The 24,270-nt window shown below is 35.3% G+C and overlaps 9 non-coding genes across 9 annotated transcripts; 4 read left to right on the top strand and 5 right to left on the bottom strand.

The window, feature by feature from the left end:
* Positions 1-5,260: 5,260 nt before the first annotated feature.
* On the bottom strand, positions 5,261-5,344 carry Trnal-cag (transfer RNA leucine (anticodon CAG)). The gene has a single exon. It is a non-coding gene; the product is annotated as a tRNA-Leu (tRNA).
* A 1,206-nt stretch (positions 5,345-6,550) lies between these two features.
* On the top strand, positions 6,551-6,622 carry Trnae-cuc (transfer RNA glutamic acid (anticodon CUC)). Its single transcript has one exon. It is a non-coding gene; the product is annotated as a tRNA-Glu (tRNA).
* Positions 6,623-7,823: 1,201 nt separating this feature from the next.
* Trnal-cag (transfer RNA leucine (anticodon CAG)) lies at positions 7,824-7,907 on the bottom strand. The gene has a single exon. It is a non-coding gene; the product is annotated as a tRNA-Leu (tRNA).
* A 9,072-nt stretch (positions 7,908-16,979) lies between these two features.
* Positions 16,980-17,063, bottom strand: Trnal-cag (transfer RNA leucine (anticodon CAG)). Its single transcript has one exon. It is a non-coding gene; the product is annotated as a tRNA-Leu (tRNA).
* Positions 17,064-18,257: 1,194 nt separating this feature from the next.
* Positions 18,258-18,329, top strand: Trnae-cuc (transfer RNA glutamic acid (anticodon CUC)). The gene has a single exon. It is a non-coding gene; the product is annotated as a tRNA-Glu (tRNA).
* A 976-nt stretch (positions 18,330-19,305) lies between these two features.
* Positions 19,306-19,389, bottom strand: Trnal-cag (transfer RNA leucine (anticodon CAG)). The gene has a single exon. It is a non-coding gene; the product is annotated as a tRNA-Leu (tRNA).
* A 1,194-nt stretch (positions 19,390-20,583) lies between these two features.
* Trnae-cuc (transfer RNA glutamic acid (anticodon CUC)) lies at positions 20,584-20,655 on the top strand. Its single transcript has one exon. It is a non-coding gene; the product is annotated as a tRNA-Glu (tRNA).
* A 1,164-nt stretch (positions 20,656-21,819) lies between these two features.
* Trnal-cag (transfer RNA leucine (anticodon CAG)) lies at positions 21,820-21,903 on the bottom strand. The gene has a single exon. It is a non-coding gene; the product is annotated as a tRNA-Leu (tRNA).
* A 1,190-nt stretch (positions 21,904-23,093) lies between these two features.
* On the top strand, positions 23,094-23,165 carry Trnae-cuc (transfer RNA glutamic acid (anticodon CUC)). The gene has a single exon. It is a non-coding gene; the product is annotated as a tRNA-Glu (tRNA).
* The last annotated feature ends 1,105 nt before the right edge of the window (positions 23,166-24,270 follow it).

The raw sequence follows: 24,270 nt of genomic DNA, 5'->3' as shown, positions 1-24,270 counted from the left end.
TCAATAGTAAGATGGTAAAAGATTCAGTAGCAATGTAATGGTAATGCTGATAAGAAAGTAGATCAATTAGTCACGACATCGCTGCAACATTAATGTCAAACAATGAAATCATATAAATGTGGAAAATGAAGATGGTAGCAAAATACACATTTATTACACATTAAGCATGGTTATTTCGAGGGAAAACCGGGCAACATCTTTTAAGACCTAAATATTAGCTTTAAAACCCTATTTACGACATGGGGCCACGCGTTGTATTCATTGTTGTGTTGGAAATCAAATTCAACCGTATAATTTATCTTACGTTTCTGTATGCTAAATTTAAAATAAATTTTATTTAGAATGCTATCAGATATTTTAAAACAAACGTTATCAAGTTCCATAACCATCTGAATGCTAAATACGTAATTTAAAAAGTGTCCATTTGTATCACATTCGGCCATACCTCACTTCAAATTAAAGCACTGCCATCTTCGATAAGAACACGATAATGGAAATATGAAAAGCATGCTTGATTGCAGTTAGTAATTTTTATTTCGGAACCATTTGACTTGTTATCCAAATCAGCACTGGTTTTGATGATACCCTGTCTCTCGTATCTGTCGTTTTTGATATGCTGAAGGTGTTTGGTCGGTTTCTGTTTTGTTTTGTATTTATTCTCGTGATTAATTTTTAGATCTGTTGGATTTTCTTTTCTTTTGGTATATCTCGTCCTTCAGCTAAGTGAGTCTGTCAGCTTTTCCAACAAATCGTTACTAGTGATGAATTTGACAAAATTTGGTCAGAAGCATCCCTGGGATAGGATATCCAATTTTGTAAAGATGGTGGGTTTTGGCCCTATTGGGGGCGGGGTCTACTATGGGAACTTTGGTCAACTATTTTAAGTCCCTTTTCCTTACAAATTCGAGATTCTGTCCCAATTTGATCTAAAGCAACATTAGGTAAAGGGAAATCAGTTTTCATAAACGACGGATTTGGTCCCCTGGGGCGGAGGGGTTGACTCCAAAGGAGGAAATAGAGCAAATACTTTAAAATCACAGGAATGAGATTTTTTCAAATTTAGTCTTAAGCATCCAAGAGTAGAAAAGTTCAATTTGTATAAAAAGTGGGTTTCGGCCCTTGGTGCATGAGAGATGAGTCCCAACATTGAAAACATTGCAAATCCTTAAACATTCTTATAATACTGAAGCAATGATTTAATTTTGTCTAAATTTGATCTGTAAGAACCTTGAGTGAAAGGAACAAAGTTTTGTAACGGTGCACGGGAATGTGCCTCATAGAAAAAAAAATATAAATCTTTAAAACATCTTTCCTCTAATGTAGATACCGGGCTTATGGGCCTCTTGCCTTCACATTGCATATATTAATCTTTTCATTTAGTGCAATTTGAATTTGTTATCTTTGTGAGAATGCACTATATGTGCTGATATATTATATTCGAAAGATATTGTATACTTACAACTTATCCCATTTAACAAATTTATCATACAATGACCTTTAACCTATAAGCTCATTCAATGATATGATACCGCTAGGTGAATGTTGCATTTTGACACGAATTTCTTCAATGAACTGTTGTGTATTTGTATCAATATTAATTAAAATCATTGCTTTTGCTTCTTTGTAATTATAATAACAGAGTTTTACATATGACATTCAGTATCATTAATTGATATTAAACGGAATAAAGGGCTCATTCCGTAATAAATAGCAGGTAGCTCTATTCAAATAATTTGCTTTGTATATTTATTGTATTTCATTATAAAAGTTAATACAGATACAGAATATCATTTACCAACGGACGGTTGTCGGTTATGTATCAATTATAATAGAAATCTTTGTTTCTATTTGAGGCTCAAAGTCGTTGCATGATTATAAAGGGCATTTATAAGGAAACATATATTTTAATGTATTATAAGCAATTCTAAACTGTTTAGAAACCAAATATAGAAAAATCTACCCGTTTAAATCACAAAAATAGGTATAATTGAAACTTATCAATATCAATTTCAAATTGTAGTTCTTTTAAATAATTTTGTATTTGGCTAGTCGACCGTGAAAATTCGACAAATCTAACTAAATGGGAACAGTAAATGTTGGGACTAGTGTAATGTTATTTATAAAACAGGTGTTCGTATTGTTCCAGGTGTATTGTTTATTTAGACTGTGATGTTTGTTAATTCCTTTGTGCTTCTAATGTCTCGGCCAGATATATTACAAACTATCACGAATGTGTAAGAGATCTAAACAAACAATTAAGTAATTTAGTTGATACAGAAGATGAGTTTCATTTCATATTGAAATGTCCTTGTTACACGGACATGAGAAAGAATTTTTTGAAAAAAATATACTATTACAGAAAAATCCTAGTATTTTTTAAATAATTGCTCTATTTAATGTAAAATCACAATAGAAATTACAAAACTGTTTAAATATGCGTTTAGGTTGCTTACGTTTTAAGAGATCAATTGAGCCAAAAGCTTGCTCTCATCGGGTCTGTATGATGTCTGTAATCACGTGTTTGTATACTGTTATAAAATTTACGTTGTTACTTTTCTGTATCAGATGGTTTAATTAACGTAAGGTAATAACGAACTTGAAATATAGCTACAGGGAAGACAGAGTTATCGACCTTTGTACACGCGGTCAATCAGTACAGATCGATAAATTCACTAAAGCATATATTACACTTAAAAGATGGATCATATAAATATGATTTATATTTAATTATAGAATTCAAATATATATATTTATACGTTCAAAGTAACTATTTTAAAGACCAACAGTAATAATCCCTCATATACAGTTTTAAAAAATTTGTTTTTAAATATTTGCTCTTGATTACATTTAGGGTTTAGGCCGAGCTAGAATTTGATTTGGTAACACCATATCATTTAATTAGAATTTATTTTAGTAAAAACAAATAATCAAATGGATAGGGCACAAGTTCTGAAAGTTTCCTGGCTTATCCCAATATTACAATAAACAAAAGTCTGTAGTAATATCGATACAAAATACCAGAAAGGGAAAGAAAAGACGATGAAAGAAAATATGAATGAAAGACGGATATTGGGGGGTGAGGAAGGAAAGACATGTTCTGGTTGCAATAGTTGTCCACTAATTAGATTCAAGCCTTCAGTAATTGATTGTATGGATGTCTGTACAGTCTGTTTGATATTGGCATTAGAAATGGAAGTTCTACATCTCTCGAGAGAGGTATGACTGGAGTTGGACTTAACACACTGTAAGCACACAATAGGGTAATGACAAGCATCTCCATTTCAGTAATGAAGTTAATCATTGAAAAACTTAGCTATTGCATTCTGATAAGGTGTGAAGTCCGGATATTTCCTATTGTGTAAGTAGTCACTTTAAGTTTCATACATGACCTGAAAAATAACCATAAAGTTATTGTTCATCTTACCTTAATTTGAGCTGTGTTCATTTACTTATTTACTTATTTATCTATCTATTTTCTTTGGCAGCCAATAAGTTAACTGTGAAATATAAATTAAGCCCATGTATTTTAAACAAGTAATGAATACATCGGACCGCGAGTTTGTAAAAATAATTACACTTTCGCTTTCCATGTCAATTTTTCTACTACTTATGGAAAGACAAGTTTGTGAAAAGTATTCGCTAAGCCCTGTCTCCTCCCCGGCCACAGGGACACGTGTTGAGCTGAAGCGTGTTATCGTAATAGAAGTGTGCTTTCATATTCCGGCTGATGTCAAAAGTCTTGTCTCCGATTCGTCAAACATATTCATTTCTCTTCACACAGGTATGTTACTCTTCAGTCTCGTGTAACAAAACTGCAGCCCTCAGTTTCCTATTGCAGTTCTCTATCGGAATACAAAATACGTCAATGTATGTGTTATATTTGTTAAATTAGGTTAGGAATGGACTAGGATGTAAATCCTCTAGTCATTGGTATAGTCCTTTCATCTGTTGTAAACAACGATTTCCTTTATGAAAGTTTATATTTTCATATTGATACCGACAAACATTTTAGTAAATATTTCCATACAAGAGAATGAAATAACAGTACATATTAAACTGTAACAGAAACGGGAAATGATGGGAAGGTTGAATTGTGGAGGCCGCACTCCTAACTCTAAATCCGTATTCGTCTCATGGGAATTTTCTCGTCATTTATTCACAAGTCAAGTATAATCATTTCATTTTGGAATCAGCTTAGAAAAAAGCCGAGGCAGTTAAAACATGCTATTTGGAGACAAAAGATATCTTTATCAAGTACTCTTGATGGGGTGTTCCCGATTTGCCCACTTTTTTAAACAAAGAAAGGTGTTGTTTTAGGAAGACAATAGAAAACCACTCATAGTCAGTTTTAGATTAACTATAGATTTCACCTGAGTTCATTTACCTGTGTTTTTACCTGTGTGAGCTAATACCTGAGATTATACCTGTAGTCTACACTAAGTACCTTTCATTACATTTTATTTTACTTTGTTTCATTTATCTTATTATAATAGCAAAGCAGAAAGTTAATCAGTACACATTACAGAACAGCACTTTTCATTACAATTTATTTGATTTCATTTATTTTATTATACACATTATATTAGATAGCAAAAGCAGAAAGTTTATCATTTCTTACACAGTACATACATATAAATAAAATTCAACATGCAAAGCAGAAAGTTTATCATTTCTTTTACATATAATATACAATTAAACATACAAAAAGAAGAAAGTTTGGCATTACATACATATAAATAAAATAAAACATAGTATTCTAAAGGATGTGTGACAGTCCAGCACATTGCACATTATTATCAGTCCAGCACATTGCACATGATAAAACTGAGGAATTCATCCCAGGTGTAGAAGATGTGATGCTGCGTCGGCGTACTCCATGATGTTGATCCTCTGAGTCTGGAATCGCTCCTTATGTTTGGCCAGTCTGTTGTCGATGCTTCGATATCTCTTCGCACGTGGTCTTGTTGCTCCTCCTGCATCACGCTGTATGGGGTGTGCGTGGTGTAAATAATCATTGTGGTTTGGGATACCTGCTCATCATCAGCTAGCATTATCATAATGATTATGTGTGTACATGGAACAGTGTTCACTATCTGGTAACAGCACTATCATCACCACTTCTGGGATCATCTTATAATTGTTTGTATTTGAGGTCGATGGTTTGTGTAATTGAATAATATAACTATACTTACATTTATAGTGGGCAAATCGGGATACAGCCGTGTTTAGTCAGGTGAATGTTAACGATGAAAAATCTGTATGTCACAAGTAGGATTCAAACCTACGCCGGGGAGACCCGCCTGCAGCCTGAACGCAGCGCCTTAGACCGCTCGGCCATCATGACTTGGTAAATGAGTGTCAAATCGTACTTCTTCTTTGACTTTATTCCTCCAGAAATGAAGAGTACATTACAAATTTAAGACAAAGAATCAGAAAATTAATACAAATATATAAGGTACATACAATATTAATGACAATTAGGAATAGTACTTAGACGAAAATAGCCATGGAAAAATATATGAAATGGGAAAATAATTTAGAGACAATAATACAAATATATATATATATATATAAGTATTCCATTTGAATGCAAATAAGAACATATACAGATTCACTGAAAAGTGAAATCAACAGCTTTAACCGAAAAGCAACAACACTCGTATGCAAACTTTGTGCAATATTCTTCATCTGGGAGTAGTTCCCGTACATCGTCAGGTATGTGTCCTAACATGATACAAATACAGTCCTGTCTTTCTAGATTATCTAGTGTGACGTACAGTTCAACGGGAAAATTGTTAACAATATTTGTGAAAAAATCATCACGAAAAGCAACCAAATCTGGATGATTACAATCAAGTAAGCAATGTGCTAGAGCGTCCAAAGACCTCCTTTTACATTTGGCACATAGCAGCTCACAGTTTGGACTTATTAACCATAATTTTGCCACACTACTACAAATATGAGACTGATACGAGGAAAGCTGTTTCCACAAAAACCACAGAGACGATGGGCGAAGTTCCGTACTTAAAACTCTGCCCGCTCAGAATAATATCATTGTGCAATTAAATTCACGTTAAAGTTATCCATGTATTTCGTATAAGACTCGCCAGTTTTGTGCTTAGTTATACTTATTCCAATCAATGACGGTGCCTTGTTCTCAATTAAATACATATTTTGTTTCATCAAATTAAGAAAATGTTAAATAATATTCTTAGATGATCTCCATAAAACTTTAAAGAAAATCAGAGTTCATGTGTTCTTGAGCTTTTAAGATCTGTATCTGAGAAGGCGAATTTCGAGAAAAGTTTAAGTATGATTAACAGATTGATGGATAACATCAACACTACTCGGATTCAGACTGACAACGTCTAACTCAAAGAATTTTCTGTTTAACGCTCCGTGAACAGTGATATTCTCATGATTCGGTTATGTATAATTGTTCCACATCCCAAACATAGATGACGAACCATCCGCCTTAGCCACTACAAGGGTAACAGTGTATACAGTTCCAATGTCAAGCACAAACAGTCAAGTCGTCTCAATATGCATGTCCCAAGTGGTCTAGTGGTTAGGATTCCGCGCTCTCACCGCGGCGGCCGGGGTTCGATTCCCCGCTTGGGAATACATTTTTCTTCCCGCATTCAAACGGCCGATCAACTCATGCTGGCATTGCACGTCGTTTTTTGTTTGTGCTTGTCTACATTTTAGGGAAGACAAATATTGAAATGTGAGTTATCTACAAACAAAATATCAATAAATAAAATAAGATGTAGCTGATGCTATCATTCGTCTACAGTCAGAAGCTTGTGTGAAAAATAATGGTCATTGATCTTGGTACGTTTTAGGAAATTTTCCCGGAAACAGTATATTTTTGTAGATAAGGAAATAAGCAAACATCAGAGCCTTATCGATCTAGAATGGAAGTTTATGAAAGATGGCAACCGAGCAACAATATTTCACAATTTATTATTCTGGTTTTAGATATCTGTCATTTGTGTGTCCATCACGATCTAGATTAGTAACTTATGGTATTGTTTTCTCTGTTGTATATAACTTTTATTTGATATATATTTTCATATCATTAACCCTAGATCATGCAAGCAGGGTATAAATTTGATATCACGATCTCTACCAATGTGTCTGTAAGCTGAAATCGGCAAAATTCATTTAGAATTATTTGCCATAGAATCTAAAGTTATGTCTCCAATTTCACTTATGATTCTTGACCACAAACTCAACAGACACAACTTCGGTTCTACTTCATATTCTTTACTATCAACTGTCAAAACTCCCTATTTTATTTCACAAACATTTGCAGAATCTGCTGGTGGTATTGCGGCCTCTTGTAATGTCCTCTGGCCTATTCATGACGTTGTTTGACTTCGACGCAAAAACAAAACAAAAAAAAAAAACAAAAAAAAAAAAACAAACAAAAAAACAAAAAAAACTTTCATATCACGCTCATTCTGTAGATGTGAGCCTTGATTCAACTTATCACCAACACAGTTTGATAAAGGTATGGGCACAACTATTCAAATAATTTATGACAAGAACATTTTCATTGGTTGCCAGCAAGGGTTTTTATGTCGCACCGACACATCTAGTTTCTTTGTTATCAAGAAATTTTTGTATGTTAGAAATTCAAAGTCGATTTGCTTACAAGTCTGATAAGAAATGATACGATTATAGAATTATTGAATTAATTATCAACTATAACAATGTATGTTAAGCAACCGTCCCGTGGAGGTATATATTAGAAAAAACCTTTTTACCGGTACGATGTAATGTTAAGTGAGGTGAATGTTAACGATGAAAAAACTGTATGTCAGAAGTGGGATTCGAACCCACGCCGGGAAGACCCGACTGCGACCTGAACGCAGCGCCTTAGACCGCTCGGCCATCCTGACTTGACAAATGTGGATCAAATCGCACTCGAAACTCTGCCCGTTAAGGATAACATCGTTGTGCAATTAAATTCACGTTAAAGTTATCCATGTATTTCGTATAAGACTCGCCAGTTTTGTGCTTTGTTATAGTGTTTCCAATCAATGACGGTGCGTTGTTCCCAATTAAATACATATTTTGTTTCAACAAATTAAGAAAATATTGTTTCATCAAATTAAGAAAATATAAAATAATATTCATAGATCATCTCCATAAAATTTCCAAGAAAAGCAAAGTTATGTGTTCGTGAACCTTTAAGTACTGTATCTGAGAAGACGAATTTCGAGAAAAAGTTTAAGCATGATCAACAGATTGATGGATAACATCAACACTACTCGGATTCAGAAGGAAACATCTAACTCAAAGAATTTTCTATTTAAGGCTCCGTGAACTGTGCTATTCACTTGATTCGGTTATGTATAATTGTTCCACATCCCATACAAAGATGACGAACCATCTGTCTTAGCCACCACAAGAGTAACAGTGTACACAGTTGCCTTAGACCGCTCGACCCTCCTGACCTGATAAGTTGCTGTCAAATCATGCTAAACGTTTTCACTTTAATGATAATATCATTGTGGAATTGAATTCGCGTTGAAGTTATCCATGTATTTCGAATAAGATTCGCCAGTTCAGTACTAAGTTATGTTTATTTCAATCAATGACGGTGTGGCGTTTTCAATTAAATTCATATTTTGCTTCCCCAGATTACGAAAACATTAAATGATATTCATAGATGATCTCCATCAATTTTCCAAGAACATCTGAGTGATGTGTTCGTGAACTTTTAAAACACTATATCTGTGTAGGTGAATTTCGAGCTAGAACTAACCTGTGAAAACAGATTGGTCGATAACATCAACACTACTCGGATTCAGACTGACAACGTCTAACTCAAGGAATCTTCTAGTTAAAACTCCGTTAACTGTGCTATTCACTTGATTCGTTTATGTATAGTTGTTCCACATCCCATACGTACATGACGAACCATCCGCCTTAGCCACCACAAGAGTAACAGTGTACACAGTTCCAATGTGTAACGTTAGAGGAACCGTTATCTTTGCTCCTGCTGCAAATTGTTACGAGACCGTCAAGCACAAACAGTCAAGTCATCTCAATACACATGTCCCAAGTGGTCTAGTGGTTAGGATTCCGCGCTCGAGGTCGACAGTATTTATAGAATGGTACACGTGCCTTATTATCCGGCTGAGTGTGTCGAGCTCCATTTTAAAGTTGCACATAACGCTATTTTTACGAAAAAGAAATTGATGAAGTGTGGTATGTCAGATTCAATACATGTCCGGTATGCCAGTAGCCACCAGGTAATCTTTTTCATTTATTTATTGGATGTCCAGAGTTATCTACCCTTAACGTCTTTTTAACCGATATGTTGGATAGTTTGTTTATTAGAGTGCCTTCGGAAATTGTGAATGTACTCAATTATGATTGGCTAGTTCTTTTAGGCTGTGGCAGAAATTCAAAAAATGTTAACTCGTACTTCATAAACTTTGTTTTGAGTGTGGCACGATTTTGTATTTACAAAAGAAGAAATATGGTCATGTTAAATGAAGGTAGTGTTCCAATATTGCGATTCTTTAAGTTTACAGTCAAAAAATTTATCAACTATGCTTTTAATCACTATCGAAAGAAAAACAATGTTTCACTTTTCCGAAAATACTTTATTTGTGATAACAATATTGTATCTGTGATTGACGATCGTGTCTCAGTTAATTTGTAAAACTTTCGTCTGTGATAGTTATGGTTACTTTGTTATGAAACATGTGATTTTTCTTTTTACCTTTTATCTATTTTTAATACATGATTATGAAATGATTACACTGTGAGGAATCTCAAGGGCCCCAACCCTTGAGACCCTATTGCTGGGATAATAAAATTTTTATTTTTACAAGAAAAAAAAAAGGATTCCGCGCTCTCACCGCGGCGGCCGGGGTTCGATTCCCCGCTTGGGAATACATTTTTCTTCCCGCATTGAAATGGCCTAAAAACTGGCATTGCCCGTCATCGTTTGCTTTTTCCTGTGTACTTGTAGTGAAGACAGATATTGAAATGTCAGTTGTCATCAAGCGAAAAAAAAGAAACAATGAGCTCATCATATTATTCCTTACAGTCAAAAGCTTGTATGCAAAGTAATGGTCATTGAACTTGGTATGTTTTGGGTTCCGGTGATGATTTCAAGGTCAATGGACGTCGTTTGTTTACCTGTTGTATAATCGTCAAACATCGGTGGTAAGACGGGGTTTTTAACCCTACTTTTCTGACTTATATAATCATTGGATATTCGTGTTTACAACAAAATATTGATGATGTGACAATTGATTGTATTTCGTCAGTTTTGTTGACATTTTTGTTACCGGTGTTTACCGGGGCGAGATGGCGTCTCAGGACGCCTCTCGTAATAAACAAAGTGAAAAAAGACACTATTTAAAAGAAAATACTGTTTGTGTTGACATTTTGGATAATAAAGTTGTGAAGGCTGGCAAGGTTATTGATACCATTACTCAGTTGTGTGGGGATGGAACCGTTTTGGCGTGTGTCCCTAAATCTGGGAACCTATACGAGGTCACTCTCGATTGCCGTGCAATGACGAACATGTTATTGCAGGGAATTGATATTGAAGGTAGGACATACGAGTGTTATGATTTAACACAGAAGTTTCTGATGGTGAGCTTTTTATATCTACCAGCATATATATCTGATGACGATATCCTTGAAAAGCTTGAAAGTCTGGACATTGAAATTGTTTCGCCTATTAAGCGACGATTTTACAAAGGAACTCAGATAGCGGATGGTACAAGATATGTTAGGGTAAAGTTTCCACCATCTCTGAAATCGTTACCCTACAGTATCAAATTCGGGAATGATTACTTTCGTGTTATACACGACAACCAGGTGAAAGTTTGCACTCTGTGTTATAGTGACCAACACCTGTTTCGTCAGTGTCCACAGTTTAAGTGCTTCCGATGCAATGCCCAGGGGCATTTCAAACGTGCATGTACGACTGAGCCGTGTACCCGATGTGGTGAGGTGAGGTTTGAGTGTGATTGTTCGCGCGCGCCGAGGCGGGACAATGCCATACGATTGTGCACGGGGTGTAATCGGTATGACTGTATTTGTTTTGGTAGCCGTGAACAATGTAACAAATGCAAGGAAACGTTGGATTCGTGCAAGTGTGACATGTTTGACTGCGGTGATTACACAGGTAGCGATAACACACAGATAAATGTCGTCAGTGAGAAATTACAGGATTTGGATGGAGATGAGGAAGTTAATGCAGAGTGTATACAGGTGAATGTTCCGGTTGAGCATATTGAAAGTAATAACACGGTTTCAGAGGTTGTCACGGTCTCGCAGGTTAATCCCAACATTACTGTACCTGAAAAGTTAGAGAAGGACACAGATATGGCAGATGGTAATCTCGCCCCTAATGGGGATGTTTGCTTTGGTGACATCATAGATTTTGATGGCTCATGTACTCCTGTACCTATTTCTGGGTCGATGTGGCCAGATAGCAAGGGTTCTGATGTAAGTGAGGAGGACGAGGTAGAGGGTGCTCTAGTGACTGATTCCATTTTGCGTTCGCGGGAATTTTTAAAGTCACGTGTTGATTCTGGAAAGGTCCACAAACCTCAAAGGAAAAAGAAAACTAAAAAACTTAAAAGCACTTGAATGTTTTTTGCTATTATTATGCTTAGTTTTGTATCATTTAATGTGAATGGCCTCAGAGATGTGGATAAAGTTAAAAGTGTTTTTGCACTGGTAAATAGTAATTTTTGTGATATTGCTTTCCTGCAAGAGACCTTTTGGGATGATGATTTTGTAAATCAAATAAAACATTTATGGAATGGTAAAATTATTTATGATAACAGTACTAACCACAGAAAGGGAGTTGCGTTCCTTATTTCTAATAAATGGAAAAATAATGTTATCCAGTATGAGGGTTATGACGGGAGAGTTTTACGTTTGAAAATATCCATTGAGAATTTAGAGTGGGATTTAGTTAATGTTTATGCACCAAATGTTGATGGTGAGAGAAAAATATTTTTTGATAATTTGAAAAAGTGGTTGTCGGATGATGCAGATAAAATTATTTTTGGTGGGGATTTTAACTCCACATTCTCCAGTTTTGATAGGACTGGATTTACTGCACATCATACAACCCCAAGTCTGGCTTCATTAAAAAGCCTTATGTTTACTTGCAATGTTTCTGATTTGTGGCGCAGTAGAAATAGAAATTGTTCGGCTTTTTCCCGTAAACAGGTACGTAATGGAAATTTGTCACAGAGTAGAATCGACTACTTCTTGGTTTCCAGACATTTAAGTACCTATGTGCAGAATATCTATTATAATGATACAACGTTTAGTGATCATTCTTTAGTTACAATGAAATTGGATACTTGTATTGAGGAAAGAGGCCCTGGTATATGGATTTTGAACAATTGGTTTTTACTTGAAGAAGATTATAATGTTAAAATAAGAAATTTAATTTCTGAGGAACGGAAATGTTCATTGTTTATCGATGAACCTTCAGTGTGGTGGGATAATCTGAAATTTAAAATAAAGAGATTTTCTCAGATATATGGAAAGGATCGAAGTAAAAAACGGATGTCTGAACATTATAAAATTCAAAATAAGCTACAGGAATTTTCCTGTGATATAGCCAATGGTAAACCTTTTGATTGTACTAAATATGAAGAGCTCCGACAAAGTTTGGAAAAGTTTGAAAAAGAGAGATGTAATGGTGCTGTGTTAAGGTCTAAGTGTAAATGGGCCGTTGATGGTGATAAAAATACCAGTTATTTTTTAAAGCTGGAGAAATATAGACAGAACTGCAATTCTATAAAATGTTTACGTGATGTTGATGGGAAAATATTGACAACTGGTGATGAAATGTCTAATGAAATATTCAATTTTTATAATGATTTATATAATTGTATTGAGACAAATGATGATGATATTGATAATCTTTTATCTTTTATTGACAAAACTATCTCTGTGGAGGATAGAGATAAGTGTGACTCTGCTATTACTGTTGATGAGATACAAAAAGCTTTGTCTACTATGTCCAAATGTAAGAGTCCCGGCTTGGACGGCCTGACTGTTGAGTTTTATTGTAACTTTTTTGATGAATTAAAATATGTTTTTCCTCGGGTAGTAGAAAGTATCTGGGCTGAAAAAGAATTGACAAGAACTATGAGACGATGTGTTATTAACCTTGTATACAAGAAAAGGGGGGATAAGTCTCTTCTGAAAAATTGGAGACCAATTAGTCTCCTTAATGTAGACTACAAGATCCTTGCTCGGGTAATGTCAGATCGCCTTAAGTCTGTTTTACCCTCAATCATTTCAGAATTTCAGTCGTGCTGTGTTATAGGGCGGGATATTTCGGACACCATTTTTAGCGTTCGTGATATCATTGATTTAACAAATCAAGAGGAACTTGAAGGGTACATCCTCAAAATTGATCAAGAAAAGGCTTTTGATCGTGTTAGTCATCCGTATTTATTTAAACTTTTGAAAAAATTTGGTTTTGGTGAGAATTTCGTTGATTGGATCAAGATTTTTTACACTAAAATCTCCAGTTCTGTCAAATATAATGGTAATTTGACAAATTTTATCTCTATTGGAAATTCAGTGAGACAAGGGTGTCCTATTTCGGCGATGCTTTACGTTTTGGCCGCGGAACCTCTGGGGAATATGTTTTTAAAGTCTCCAGATATTTCTGGTATCAAAGTTCCTCATAATGAATTTGAGTCTAAGGTGTATCAACACGCAGACGACACGACGTTGACACTTGGAAATAAGGAAACTTTTAAACATGTTTTTAACCTGTTAGAAGTCTACAGTAAGGGCTCTGGTGCCAAGATAAATAAAGATAAGTCCGAAATGTTATGTATTGGTAAAGGTAATATCACAATGGATGAACTTGAAAAACTACGTATCAAATTATGTGATAAGGTTATATGTGTGTTGGGTGTATTTGTCGGTATAGATATACACATGTGTAACGAAAAGAACTGGGATAGTAAAGTTGTGTCTATTAAAAATATTCTTAGAATGTGGTCGCAGAGGCAATTGACTATACAAGGAAGAGCTACTGTAATCAGTTCCTTATTGATGTCCAGGTGTTGGTATTGTCTAACTTCACAGACTATTCCTCTGTCAGTTATTAGTAATATCAAGAAACTATCTATTGATTTTTTATGGCATGGTAGATCACATTTAGTAGCCTATGACACTATTATTGGTAAAAGAAAGGAAGGTGGTTTAAATGTACCTGACATTGAATTAAAATTGAGATCTTTCAGATTAAAATTTTTATTTAGATGGTTGGACACGTCTTGTACTGCTGTCTGGAAGAATATGTGCAGCTATTTTTTCAACAAAATACTTGGTTTAAATCTTGATGCTGAAGTAATTTATTGTAAATTTCCTGATAAATATTTAAGAACAGTGCCTATTGTTTACCGCGAAATGTTGAAAGCATGGTATGCCTTTCAGGCAGTAAATAAGGTTTGTTTTAATATGGATACCTTTTTCATTTATGAACAGCCTTTGTTTTTTAACTCTAACATTATGGACAATGAGAAACCTGTTTTTATTGAGTGTTTTGCTAGGGCGGGTATTGTAAAGGTTAAGCATCTAACGCTTGAAGTTGTGTCAAAGTTCCTCTCCTCAAGCACAGTAGCTAAGGTAGTTAAAGAAGCTAACCTCGATATCTCTAATGATATCTTGTTATCTCATTATGATACTATTATGAAATCTATTCCAGTCAATTATAAAGATGTGATTTTAACTAATGTACATACAAATAGAAGAACAGAGCCAGGGCTGTGTGTTACTTACAAAGATGGAAATGGGACTACTATTCAGCTACGCCCCAAAACTACTCGTGATATTTATGCTTGTTTTATCCGTTATTGCTTCAAATGTCCTAAATCTTCGGGGTACTGGTCAGAAATTTTTCAGAATGTTTGTCTTCCTCGCGTCTTTTCCATTATGTATTTGCAATTTCTACCTTGTGACATCATTGATGTTCATTTTCGTATTGTGCATAATACTATTTTTACAATGGAAAAGTTAAAGAAAATAGGGAAAGTTGACAGTGACACTTGTCTATTGTGCAATTCCGAGAAGGAAACCCTACAGCATCTGTTTGTTGAGTGTTCAGACCTTGCAGAATTTTTGGCCTACATTGACAAATTAAGTAAGAAGCTTTTCTCCGATGCTGATCAGACCTATCTTTCAGATGTTTATCTTGGTAAACTTATACTTCTGGGTTACACTAGCAAGGTTAAACAAACAAATCCTTTTTTCATCAACTTCCTTTTAGGTACAGTACGCTTTAGCATTCTTAGAAGGCGTAATCTGGTTGTTAATGGGATGTCTAAATTAAATCTGAAGGGCTTTTTTAAGTATACTTTCAGAAAGTATTTTGATTATATCAAACATTACTACCAGATGAAAAAACAATGCAGTTTGTTCAAGAAATATATTGTTGCTGACAATAAATTATTAAAGGAAGTCGACTTTTCTCTAAGTAATGTAAATTTAGCTTCCTACGTCTTATCTATATGACTATGTCAAGTTATTTGTTTCATCAGTATTAGTAAACATTGTATGTTTGCATCAACGCAATTTTTAAAAAATGTGATTCTTTATTATTTAGCAAACCTGTGATTTTATGTATTGTATGAATTGTTTATATTTGTATTTTATATGAACTGTGAGGAGCCTTCGGGGCCCCAACCCCGAAGGTCCAATTCGCTGGGAACATTAAAAGATTTATTTTTAAAGAAAAAAAAAAAGGATTCCGCGCTCTCACCGCGGCGGCCGGGGTTCGATTCCCCGCTTGGGAATACATTTTTCTTCCCGCATTCAAACGGCCGATCAACTCATGCTGACATTGCACGTCGTTCTTTGTTTGTGCTTGTCTACATTTTAGCGAAGACAAATATTGAAATGTGAGTTATCTACAAACAAAATATCAATAAATAAAATAAAAAATCAGATGTAGCTGATGCTATCATTCGTCTACAGTCAGAAGTTTGTGTGGAAAATAATGGTCATTGATCTTGGTACGTTTTAGGAAATTTTCCCGGAAACAGTATATTTTTGTAGATAAGGAAATAAGTAAACGGGAGAGCCTTAGCGATCTAGAATGGAAGTTTATGAAAGATGGCAACCGAGCAACAATATTTCACAATTTATTATTCTGGTTTTAGATATCTGTCATTTTGTGTGTCCATCATGATCTTGATTAGTAACTTATGGTATTGTTTTCTCTGTTGTATATAATTTTTATTTGATATTTCTTTTCAGATTATTAACCCTAAATCATGCAATCAGGGTATAAATTTGATATCACCATCTCTACCGATGTGTGTTTAAGCTGAAATCGGCAAAATTCTTTTAGAATTATTTGCCATAGAATCTAAAGTTATGTCTCCAGTTTCACTTAAAATTCTTAACCACAAACTCAACAGACACAACTCCGGTTCTACTTCATATTCTTTACTATCAACAGGCAAAACTCCCGATCTTATTTCACAATCATTTGCAAAAACTGCTGATGGGATTGCGGCCTTTTGTCCTCTGGCTTATTCATGACGTTGTTGGACTTCGACTCAAAATAAAATCAAAAAGATTTCATATTACGCTCATAGTGTAGATGTGAGCCTTGCTTCAACTAATCACCAACACATATTGATAAAGGTATGGGTACAACTATTCAAATAATATATAACAAGAACATGTTTCATTGGTTACCAGGGAGGGTTTTCATGTCATATTGACACATCTGATTTCTTTATTATAAAGAGATTTTTGTATATTTGAAATTCAAAGTGGATTAGCTTACAAGTCTGATAAGAAATGATAAGATTATAGAATCATTGAATTAGTTATCAACTATAACAATGTGTGTTAAGCAACCGTCCTGTGGAGGTATATATTAGAAAAAACCTTTTTACCGGTACGAAGTAATGTTAAGTGAGGTGAATGATGAAAAAACTGTATGTCAGAAGTGGGATTCGAACCCACGCCGGGAAGACCCGACTGCGACCTGAACGCAGCGCCTTAGACCGCTCGGCCATCCTGACTTGACAAATGTGGATCAAATCGCACTTGAAACTCTGCCCGTTAAGGATAATATCGTTGTGCAATTAAATTCACGTTAAAGTTATCCATGTATTTCGTATAAGACTCGCCAGTTTTGTGCTTAGTTATACTTATTCCAATCAATGACGGTGGCTTGTTCTCAATTAAATACATATTTTGTTTCAGCAAATTAAGAAAATATTGTTTCATCAAATTAAGAAAATATAAAATAATATTCATAGACCATCTCCAAAAATTTCCAAGAAAAGCAAAGTTATGTGTTCGTGAACTTTTAAGTACTGTATCTGAGAAGACGAATTTCGAGAAAAGTTTAAGTATGATAAACAGATTGATGGATAACATCAACACTACTCGGATTCAGACGGCAACATCTAACTCAAAGGATTTTCTATTTAAGGCTCCGTGAACTATGCTATTCACTTGATTCGGTTATGTATAATTGTTCCACATCCCATACAAAGGTGACGAATCATCTGTCTTAGCCACCACAAGAGTAACAGTGTACACAGTTCCAATGTTTAACGTTAGAGGAACAGTTATCATTGCCTTAGACCGCTCGGCCCTCCTGACTTGATAAGTTGCTGTCAAATCAAACTTAAGGTTTTCACGTTAATGATAATATCATTGTGGAATTGAATTCGCGTTGAAGTTATCCATGTATTTCGTGAAAGATTCGCCAGTTCAGTACTTAGTTATACTTATTTCAATCAATGACGGTGTGGTGTTTTAAATTAAATCCATATTTTGCTTCCCCAGATGAAGAAAACATTAAATACTATTCATAGATGATCTCCATCAATTTTCCAAGAAAATCTGAGTAATGTGTTCGTGAACTTTTAAAACACTGTATCTGTGTAGGTGAATTTCGAGCTAGAACTAACCTGTGAAAACAGATTGGTCGATAACATCAACACTACTCGGATTCAGACTGACAACGTCTAACTCAAATAACTTTCTAGTTAAGGCTCCGCGAACTGTGCTATTCACTTGATCCGGTTATGTATAATTGTTCCACATCCCATACATAGATGACGAACCATCCGCCTTAGCCAACACAAGAGTAACAGTGTACACAGTTCCAATGTCTAACGTTAGAGGAACCGTTATTATTGCTCCTGCTGCAAATTGTTACGAGACCGTCAAGCACAAACAGTCAAGTCGTCTCAATACACATGTCCCAAGTGGTCTAGTGGTTAGGATTCCGCGCTCTCACCGCGGCGGCCGGGGTTCGATTCCCCGCTTGGGAATACATTTTTCTTCCCGCATTGAAATGGCCTAAAAACTGGCATTGCCTGTCATCGTTTGCTTTTTCCAATGTACTTTTTAGTGAAGACAGATATTGAAATGTGAGTAGTCACCAAGCGGAAAAAAAGAAACAATGAGCTCATCATATTATTCGTTACAGTCAAAAGCTTGTGTGCAAAGAAGTAATTGTCATTGATCTTGGTATGTTTTAAGAAGGTCTGATCGATCTAGAGTGGAGGTTTATGAAAGATGAAAAACGAGCAACCCTATTTGTCAATTTATGGACAGGTTCTAGTTATTTTTGTCTTGTGTGTCCATCATGATCTTGATTAGTAAGTTATGGTGTTGTTTTCTCCCTCAGGGTATAACTGTGATATCACAATCTCTACCGATGTGTCTGCAGGCTGAAATCGACAAAATTTATTTCCGATTATTTGCCATAGAATCAAAAGCTATGTCTCCAATTCCACTTAGGATTCTTGATCACCAACTCAACAGACACATCTGCAGTGGTTCTACTTCATATCCTTTACTATCAAAAGGCAAAACTCCTAATCTTAATTCACAATCATTTGCAGAAACTGCTTATGGATTTGCGGCCTCTTGTAATGTCCTCTGGCCTATTCATGACATTGTTGGACTTCGACGCGAAAAAAAAATTTAAAAAAACTTTCATAACACGCTCATTCTGTAGATGTGAGCCTTGTTTTTCAACTAATAACCAGCATTTCATTGGTTGTCAGCGAGGGTTTTCATGTCGCACCGACACATCTGGTCTCTTTATTATAAAGAGATTTTTGTATATTTGAAATTCAAAGTGGATTAGCTTACAAGTCTGATAAGATTATAGAATCATTGAATTAGTTATCAACTATAACAATGTGTGTTAAGCAACCGTCCTGTGGAAGTATATATTAGAAAAAACCTTTTTACCGGTACGATGTAATGTTAAGTGAGGTGAATGATGAAAAAACTGTATGTCAGAAGTGGGATTCGAACCCACGCCGGGAAGACCCGACTGCGACCTGAACGCAGCGCCTTAGACCGCTCGGCCATCCTGACTTGACAAATGTGGATCAAATCGCACTTGAAACTCTGCCCGTTAAGGATAATATCGTTGTGCAATTAAATTCACGTTAAAGTTATCCATGTATTTCGTATAAGACTCGCCAGTTTTGTGCTTAGTTATACTTATTCCAATCAATGACGGTGGCTTGTTCTCAATTAAATACATATTTTGTTTCAGCAAATTAAGAAAATATTGTTTCATCAAATTAAGAAAATATAAAATAATATTCATAGACCATCTCCAAAAATTTCCAAGAAAAGCAAAGTTATGTGTTCGTGAACTTTTAAGTACTGTATCTGAGAAGACGAATTTCGAGAAAAGTTTAAGTATGATAAACAGATTGATGGATAACATCAACACTACTCGGATTCAGACGGCAACATCTAACTCAAAGGATTTTCTATTTAAGGCTCCGTTAACTATGCTATTCACTTGATTCGGTTATGTATAATTGTTCCACATCCCATACAAAGGTGACGAATCATCTGTCTTAGCCACCACAAGAGTAACAGTGTACACAGTTCCAATGTTTAACGTTAGAGGAACAGTTATCATTGCCTTAGACCGCTCGGCCCTCCTGACTTGATAAGTTGCTGTCAAATCATACTAAAGGTTTTCACGTTAATGATAATATCATTGTGGAATTGAATTCGCGTTGAAGTTATCCATGTATTTCGTGAAAGATTCGCCAGTTCAGTACTTAGTTATACTTATTTCAATCAATGACGGTGTGGTGTTTTAAATTAAATCCATATTTTGCTTCCCCAGATGAAGAAAACATTAAATACTATTCATAGATGATCTCCATCAATTTTCCAAGAAAATCTGAGTAATGTGTTCGTGAACTTTTAAAACACTGTATCTGTGTAGGTGAATTTCGAGCTAGAACTAACCTGTGAAAACAGATTGGTCGATAACATCAACACTACTCGGATTCAGACTGACAACGTCTAACTCAAATAACTTTCTAGTTAAGGCTCCGCGAACTGTGCTATTCACTTGATCCGGTTATGTATAATTGTTCCACATCCCATACATAGATGACGAACCATCCGCCTTAGCCAACACAAGAGTAACAGTGTACACAGTTCCAATGTCTAACGTTAGAGGAACCGTTATTATTGCTCCTGCTGCAAATTGTTACGAGACCGTCAAGCACAAACAGTCAAGTCGTCTCAATACACATGTCCCAAGTGGTCTAGTGGTTAGGATTCCGCGCTCTCACCGCGGCGGCCGGGGTTCGATTCCCCGCTTGGGAATACATTTTTCTTCCCGCATTGAAATGGCCTAAAAACTGGCATTGCCTGTCATCGTTTGCTTTTTCCAATGTACTTTTTAGTGAAGACAGATATTGAAATGTCAGTTGCCATCAAGCGAAAAAAAGAAAGAATTCGCTCATGATATTATTCGTTACAGTCAAAAGCTTGTGTGCAAAGTAATTGTCATTGATCTTGGTATGTTTTAAGAAATTCTCCCGGAAACAGTATATTTTGGTATATAAGGAAATAAGCAAACGTCAGAGCCTGATCGATCTAGAGTGGAAGTTTATGAAAGATGGCAAACGAGCAACAATATTTGACAATTTATTATTCTGGTTTTAGATATCTGTCATTTTGTGTGTCCATCATGATCTTGATTAGTAACTTATGGTATTGTTTTCTCTGTTGTATATAACTTTTATTTGATATATTTTCATATCATTAACCCTAGATCATGTAAGCAGGGTATAAATTTGATATCACCATCTCTACCAATGTGTGTTTCAGCTGAAATCGGCAAAATTCTTTTAGAATTATTTGCCATAGAATCTAAAATTATGTCTCCAATTTCATTTAAGATTCTTCACCACAAACTCAACAGACACAACTCCGGTTCTACTTCATATTCTTTACTATCAACAGGCAAAACTCCCGATCTTATTTCACAATCATTTGCAAAAACTGCTGATGGGATTTGCGGCCTCTTGTAATGTCCTCTGGCCTATTCATGACATGGTTGGACTTCAACGCGAAAAAAAAAACAAAGAAAAAACAAAAAACAAAACAAAACAAAAAAAACCCTTTCATATCACGCTCATTCTGTAGATTTGAGCCTTGCTTCAACTAATCACCAACACATATTGATAAAGGTATGGGTACAACTATTCAAATAATATATGACAAGGACATTTTCATTGGTTACCAGGGAGGGTTTTCATGTCACACTGACACATCTGGTTTCTTTATTATAAAGAGATTTTTGAATGTTTGAAATTGCTGACAAGTCTAATAAGAAATTAAAATATTATAGAATCATTGAATTAGTTATCAACTATAACAATGTATGTTAAGCAACCGTCCTGTGGAGGTATATATTAGAAAAAACCTTTTTACCGGTACGAAGTAATGTTAAGTGAGGTGAATGTTAACGACGAAAAAACTGTATGTCAGAAGTGGGATTCGAACCCACGCCGGGAAGACCCGACTGCGACCTGAACGCAGCGCCTTAGACCGCTCGGCCATCCTGACTTGACAAATGTGGATCAAATCGCACTTGAAACTCTGCCCGTTCAGGATAATATCGTTGTGCAATTGAATTCACGTTAAAGTTATCCATGTATTTCGTATAAGACTCGCCAGTTTTGTGCTTAGTTATACTTATTCCAATCAATGACGGTGCCTTGTTCTCAATTAAATACATATTTTGTTTCAACAAATTAAGAAAATATTGTTTCATCAAATTAAGAAAATATCAAATAATATTCATAGACCATCTCCATAAAATTTCCAAGAAAAGCAAAGTTATGTGTTCGTAAACTTTTAAGTACTGTATCTGAGAAGACGAATTTCGAGAAAAGTTTAAGTATGATAAACAGATTGATGGATAACATCAACACTATTCGGACTGACAACGTCTAACTTAAATAATTTTCTAGTTAAGGCTCCGCGAACTGTGCTATTCACATGATTCGCTTCTGTATAATTGTTCCATATCCAATATACAGATGACGAACCATCCGCCTTAGCCACCACAAGAGTAACAGTGTACACAGTTCCAATGTTTAACGTTAGAGGAACAGTTAGCATTGCCTTAGACCGCTCGGCCCTCCTGACCTGATAAGTTGCTGTCAAATCGTACTTAACGTTTTCACGTTAAGGAAATTATCATTGTGGAATTGAATTCGCGTTGAAGTTATCCATGTATTTCGTAAAAGATTCGCAAGTTTGGTACCTAATTATACTTATTTTAATCAATGACGGTGTGGTGTTCTCAATTAAATTCATATTTTGCTTCCCTAGATTAAGAAAACATAAAATACTATTCATAGATGATCTCCATCAATTTTCCAAGAACATCTGAGTTATGTGTTCGTGAACTTTTAAAACACTGTATCCGTGTAGGTGAATTTCGAGCTAGAACTAACCTGTGAAAACAGATTGGTCGATAACATCAACACTACTCGGATTCAGACTGACAACGTCTAACTCAAATAACTTTCTAGTTAAGGCTCCGCGAACTGTGCTATTCACTTGATCCGGTTATGTATAATTGTTCCACATCCCATACATATATGACGAACCATCCGCCTTAGCCACCACAAGAGTAACAGTGTACACAGTTCCAATGTCTAACGTTAGAGGAACCGTTATTATTGCTCCTGCTGCAAATTGTTACGAGACCGTCAAGCACAAACAGTCAAGTCGTCTCAATACACATGTCCCAAGTGGTCTAGTGGTTAGGATTCCGCGCTCTCACCGCGGCGGCCGGGGTTCGATTCCCCGCTTGGGAATACAATTTTCTTCCCGCATTCAAACGGCAGATCAACTCATGCTGGCATTGCACGTCGTTCTTTATTTGTGCTTGTCTACATTTTAGCGAAGACAAATATTGAAATGTGAGTTATCTACAAACAAAATATCAATAAATAAAATAAGATGTAGCTGATGCTATCATTCGTCTACAGTCAGAAGCTTGTGTGGAAAATAATGGTCATTGATCGTGGTACGTTTTAAGAAAATTTCCCAGAAACAGTATATTTTGGTATATAAGGAAATAAGCAAACGTCAGAGCCTTATCGATCTAGAGTGGAAGTTTATGAAAGATGGCAACCGAGCAACAATATTTCACAATTTATTATTCTGGTTTTAGATATCTGTCATTTTGTGTGTCCATCATGATCTTGATTAGTAACTTATGGTATTGTTTTCTCTGTTGTATATAACTTTTATTTGATATATTTTCATATCATTAACCCTAGATCATGCAAGCAGGCTATAAATTTGATATCACGATCTCTACCAATGTGTCTGTAAGCTGAAATCGGCAAAATTCATTTAGAATTACTTGCCATAGAATCTAAAGTTATGTCTCCAATTTCACTTAAGATTCTTCACCACAAACTCAACAGACACAACTCCGGTTCTACTTCATATTCTTTACTATCAACAGGCAAAACTCCCGATCTTATTTCACAGTCATTATCAAAAACTGCTTATGGATTTGCGGCCTCTTGTAATGTCCTCTGGCCTATTCATGACATGGTTGGACTTCAACGCGAAAAAAAACCAAAGAAAAAACAAAAAACAAAACAAAACAAAAAAAACCCTTTCATATCACGCTCATTCTGTAGATTTGAGCCTTGCTTCAACTAATCACCAACACATATTGATAAAGGTATGGGTACAACTATTCAAATAATATATGACAAGGACATTTTCATTGGTTACCAGCGAGGGTTTTCATGTCGCACCGACACATCTGGTCTCTTTATTATAAAGAGATTTTTGTATATTTGAAATTCAAAGTGGATTAGCTTACAAGTCTGATAAGAAATGATAAGATTATAGAATCATTGAATTAGTTATCAACTATAACAATGTGTGTTAAGCAACCGT

The sequence above is a fragment of the Ylistrum balloti genome, unplaced genomic scaffold (assembly GCF_031769215.1).
Source record: "Ylistrum balloti isolate Yb309-2 unplaced genomic scaffold, AGI_CSIRO_Ybal_v1 Utg369904, whole genome shotgun sequence".
Lineage (NCBI taxonomy): Eukaryota > Metazoa > Mollusca > Bivalvia > Pectinida > Pectinidae > Ylistrum > Ylistrum balloti.
Note: the sequence above shows the minus strand (reverse complement) of the source record. Positions and strands in the feature narration are given on the sequence as shown.